Below are 5,750 nucleotides of genomic sequence, written 5' to 3'. Positions count from 1 at the left end.
TTTGTGTGATTTCTATCTCCTACAGATTGTCATGGTTGAAAGAATGCTAGATAGGGGTCATTCTTAAGCTTTCAGGTGTAAATTACCGAAGATCTAACTTTGTGATTCAGACAGTAAGAATATGTATTGAATCATGATACATGAAGTCTATCAGAAGAAAGAGCTGCAGTATTTCTGATCTAGTGATTTAGTATCACCAAGAACCTAAGATTTTCTCCTCCCCCACACCTCATCTCTTCTACCACAGCATTGGCATCAACCTCAGGCTGGCTACCCTTGTGATGAGGGGATGATTGCCAATGGCAGTTGGGGCTGTGTGGGTCTTCATTTACATGTACATCTTCATTTACATGCAGCGGAAAAGTCATGCTAGATTTCAAGGTCCCTGTTAATATAAAGCTTTTCCAAAATCCTCCAACAAATCATTGAGTCTCATTGGTCTAAGGTGGCTTCGACCTGTCCGTCCTTGAGCCAGTCATGTCTACTGAAGTCAGGAGTAGACTCTTCCTCTGAGACAGATTAAGTACATACTAGAGCAGAATGGAGTTTTCTTGTCAATCGGGGTTTTGATAGGAAACAAAATGTGGACAACCAATAGTGTCTACCACATTTGCCTTAAATCAGAAGTGCTTTTTTTTTTTTTTTTAACATGGGCAGGCACTGGGAATCAAGCCCGGATCTCCGGCATGACAGGCAAGAACTCTGCCTGCTGAGCCACCGTGGTTCGCCCTTTAGGTGCTTTTTAAAACCTATAGATGGCTAGGCCCCAACCTTGTACACTTTGATTCAGTTTGAGATTTGGTATAGGTATCTGCATTTAGTAAACCTCCCAAGTTGTTTTGATACATAATCAGGATTGAGAACCACTGGTTTAGATGATGATAATTAGGATGATTGGTTTTGTGATTTGTCTGAAACAAATGTTTAATTGGATCCTGGTTTTCTTGCCACTCAGTATAAGTCAGGCATGCCCCTTTTTACAGATTTTGAATGGTAGAAATACTCAGATTAGTTTTAATGTATACCTATGTTCAGCTTTAACCTATCTGAAGTTTTCCTTGCTGAAGCCTTCCACCTGTCCCTTTTTTTTTCAGAAAAAATTTTAGAATGAATAAATGAGACCCTAATAAGGTCATTGAAAGACAATGAGCCATTGTGTGTGGATATGTGTTGTTCTTTGTTTGGCACCTAGTAATTGCATTGTAGCATCACTGGAGAAAGACATGTACTGAGCACAAATGTGCCCATCTAAAGCTCAGGATAGCAATTTTGATTTGCGAAACAATCTTTCTCTTGAAGATAATCCATCCACTCGTCCTATGTCTGGAACTGGAATAATTTCAGGTATAAAAAAAAATAATGGTAAATAAAAGTGTTTTTTAAATTATTATGAATTTCCTAGGAGTCTGGGAAGAGATACTGAAGTTAGATCAACAAAAGTGAACGAACTGTCAAAAAACTGTTTTAATATATTGGCCAGATCACATTAGATAATGATCTTCGTTCACTTCTTAAGAACTTCATTACTGATTCCTTTTCAACTCTGAAAAGGGAAAAAGATAAAAACCCTTTTTTCATAAGTTTGCATAATTTTTATGATCAGCTTTTTAATACACTTTCCTTGGTTCTGCTTTAAAACAAACAAAATGTGCAAAGTATCCAGTCATGTACAATATTGGAGAGTAAGAACTGAGATTACAGTTTTCCCACTGAATATTCATTTTAATTCCTTTATGGGGGAATAAACTTACTTAAACTAACCTTACGCAAAGTAAGTAGCTTAATCTTTCTGTAACATATTTTCCTCATCCTTAAAATAGAGTTAATGTACTATATACATTGTTATAAAAACGCAAGAGTTCAAGAGCAGACATGCAGTCAATGGCTGGTGCTAATTCTCCCACTTCATTTTTTTTGCTAACAAATTTGAGGTGGCTCCCATTGCAATATTGAGTTATAAATACTTAGAAAACTAGAGATGAGCCCTTTGTAAAGTTTTTTCTCTTGGGTACATGGGCCGGTAATTGAACCCCTGGCAAGCATAACCACTCAGTCACCCAGCTGCTCCTTTGTGAAGTTTTAAAATTGTTTTCTAGTTAAGATTTTTAATGTTAGGGTCTGTTTAAGTTCAAAATGTTTTAATTCTTTTTACCCACAGTGTTATGACCAAATGAGTTTGTTTTTAAGTATAATTATGTAATTTATGTTAGCTGCACTTCTCAGGAATTCCAAATCATAAAATTTTATTGCTAGAAGGATCTTATATGTATCTACTGGCTTGGAATTTTCCCAAGGTGATGATTTTTTTTTAAAGGTGAGAAACTGGGTAGATTGTTCTGCCATTAGTGTAAAACAAAGGTATTGTATAACACGTTTATTCGTATGTGTCCTGAGTTACCTATGCAAGGATACACAAGCAAGTAATCATAGTGGTTGCCTCCGAGGAGAGATGGAACTAGGTGGGAATACTGGAGATTAGTTTTGTATGATTTAATTTTTTTCCTTTTGCCCTGTACGTTACCTTTGAAAATAACATTTTTAAAATGCTATGTGTAAAGTATAATTTTTAGCTTTTCATGAATATTAAGTTTGTCTTGGTTCATAATCAAGTTCAAACTTGTCACTTTTGTAAAACATCAAAACAAAGGTAGCAAAGGGAACACGGTTTCTTATCCTTCCATCCTTTTGAGCAGTGAACATTTGGTAGGAACCTTAGTAATAAGGCTTTTTTCACTTTTCTTAAGTTGCCGATAAGCCTTGAAGCTGAATCTAAGGAGAGAGAGAAAAAAATGCTGGAAGCTGGAATGCAGGTGTGGACAGGATTGAAACTGCTGCTGTGGGTCTTTCTCCCAGTGCAAAAAAAAAAAAAAAAAAAAAACACACTGTGCTGGTTTGAAGGGAAGTATGCCCCCTAAGAAAAGCCATGTTTTAATATGGATCCCATTTCTTAAAGGTAGAATAGTCTCTATTCAATGCTGTGTATTTGGGACTGTGATGGGATCATCTCCCTGGTTGATGAGATTTAGTTAAGAATGGTTGTTAAACTGGATTAGGGGATGACATGTCTCCACCCATCTGAATGGGTCTTGATTAGTTTCTGAAGTCTTATAAAAGAGGAAACATTTTGGAGAATGAAAGACTCAGAGAGAGCAAAGAATGCTGCAGCACCACGAAGCAGAGAGTCCACCTGCCAGCGACCTTTGGAGATGAAGAAGGGAAATGCCTCCCGGGGAGCTTCATGAAACCAGAAGCCAGGAGAGTAAGCTAGCAGATGATGCCGTGTCTGCCATGTGCCCTTCCAGCTGAGAGAGAAGCCCTGACCATGTTCGCCATGTGCCTTCTCACTTGAGAGAGAAACCCTGAACTTCATCGGCCTTCTTGAACCAAGGTATCTTTCCCCGGATGCCTTTGATTGGACATTTCTATAGACTTATTTTAATTGGGACATTTTCTTGGCCTTAGATCTGTAAACTAGCAACTCATTAAATTCCCCTTGTTAAAAGCCTTTCCTTTTCTGGTATATTGCATTCTAGCAGCTAGCAAACCAGAACAGATTTTGGTACCGGAGAGTGGGGTGCTGCTGCAGTTTGCAAATACCAAACATGTTGGAACGGCTTTTTAAATGGATATGGGGAAGATTCTGGAGGAGTTGTGAGAAGCTTGATAGAGAAGGCCTAGAATGCTTTGGAGAGACTGTTGGGAGAAATGTGGACTCTAAAGATACCTCTGATGAGGCCCTAGACAGAAATGAAGCACGTGTTATTGTAGACTGGAAGGAAAGTGAGCCTTGTTTTAAAATGGCAGATAATCTGGCAAAATTGACTCGTGGCTTTGGCTGGAAGGCAGATTGTAAAAGCCATGAACTTGTATATTTAGCAGAAGAGATCTCCAAATTAAGTGTTGAAAGTGCAGCCTGGTTTCTCCTCACAGCTTATAGTGAAATGCGAAAGGAAAGAGATAAGCTGAGAACTGAACTCTTGAGTACAAAGAAACCAGAGATTGAAGTTCTGGAAAATTCTGGGACTCCAGGAAAGGAGACCCCAGAGAATAGTACCCCACATGAGGTCTTAACCAAATGTGAAACCAGCCAGCCATTTCAGAGAAAGTCAGGATCGGACATGGAGTTATCTAGGAAAGATTTGTGGAAACTCCTTATGTCTGATGGGCATGATCCAAGGCTACTGCATAGAAAGTCAACGAGAGTGCTGTGGGACCTGTATGAACAGAGCCGTTGCCAGTCTGGACTGAGGGGTTCAGAGAAGGGACACATTGGAGGAAAAATAACTTCACAGGCAAAACCGTGGAGGCTGAGGTCTGAAGTCAAGAAGCCTCAGGCCAGGAGAGTGGACCCACCCAAGCCCGTGGAGAGGGTGAGTTTGCCCCAAAGGCAGAGAATGGGCCTTCCACCTCATTGCAGTGGAAGAGTCATGCCGCCTCAGGCCTTGGAGAAGGTGAAGCACATTCCTTGGGGTTTGGGGAGAGCCTGGCTGCCACCACATGGAGGGGTTGAGCGTGTGACCCGGAGATGGCAGAGAGCCCGGGTGCGGCCCCAATGCTTGGAGAGGGTGGAGCCGATAGAAAGGTGGTCTCCCCAATATCCCCCAAGGTTGAATTCAGAGAGAGGCAGGCGTAGGCATTTGGATAGGGTGGGACTGCCACTTTCTAAAGCCCTGAGGATAAATGACTCTCAGACTTTGAAATCTAATGGACTTTGCCCTGCAGGTTTTCGAAACCGTATGGGTCCAGTGACCCCTGTGTTCCTTCCTCCCTATGGAAATGTGTATATGTATCCTATGAATGTTCCTCCTTTGTATGTTGGCAGCAAATAACTTGTTGTGAGTTTTCAAAGGTCCAGAGCAAATGGAGAGACTTTTGCCTTAGGGCAGACCATGCCTGTAACTGACTTGATGAGATTTTATACTGTCTCTAATTTTGTACTTCATTGTATTGCTACTGATAGGTTTAAGGATTTCTGATGTTGTTATGAAATGAATGTATTTTGTATATGTTGAAAACATGTCTTTTTTAGGGGCCAGAGGGTGGAATGTGCTGGTTTGAAAGGATATATGCCCCCTAAGAAAGCCATGTTTTAATATAAATCTCATTACTTAAAGGTAGAATAATCCCTACTCAGTACTGCATATTTGAAACTGTAATGAGATCATCTCCCTAGTTGATGTGATTTAGTTAAGAACGGTTGTTAAACTGGATTAGGGGATGACATGTCTCCACCCATTTGAGTGGGTCTTGATTGGTTTACTGGAGTCCTATAAAAGAGGAAATATTTTGGAGACTCAGAGAGACTCAGAGAGAGCAGAGAATGCTGCTGTACCATGAAGCAGAGTCCACCAGCCAGCAACCTTTGGAGATGAAGAAGGGGAATGCCTCCCGGGGAGCTTCATGAAACCAGAAGCCAGGAGAGTAAGCTAGCAGATGATGCCGTGTCGCCATGTGTCCTTCCAGCTTCATGAAACAGGAAGCCAGGAGACAAATCTAGCAGATGAACGCTGTGTTCGCCATGTGTCCTTCCAGCTGAGAGAGAAGCCCTGACTGTGTTCGCCACGTGCCTTCTCACTTGAGAGAGAAACCCTGAACTTCATCGGCCTTCTTGAACCAAGGTATCTTTCCCCGGATGCCTTTGATTGGACATTTCTATAGACTTGTTTTAATTGGGACATTTTCTTGGCCTTAGAACTGTAAACTAGCAACTCATTAAATTCCCCTTGTTAAAAGCCATTCCTTTTCTGGTA

This window comes from Tamandua tetradactyla, chromosome 3 (assembly GCF_023851605.1).
Source record: "Tamandua tetradactyla isolate mTamTet1 chromosome 3, mTamTet1.pri, whole genome shotgun sequence".
NCBI classification, from domain to species: domain Eukaryota; kingdom Metazoa; phylum Chordata; class Mammalia; order Pilosa; family Myrmecophagidae; genus Tamandua; species Tamandua tetradactyla.
This window is presented reverse-complemented; position numbering follows the sequence as displayed.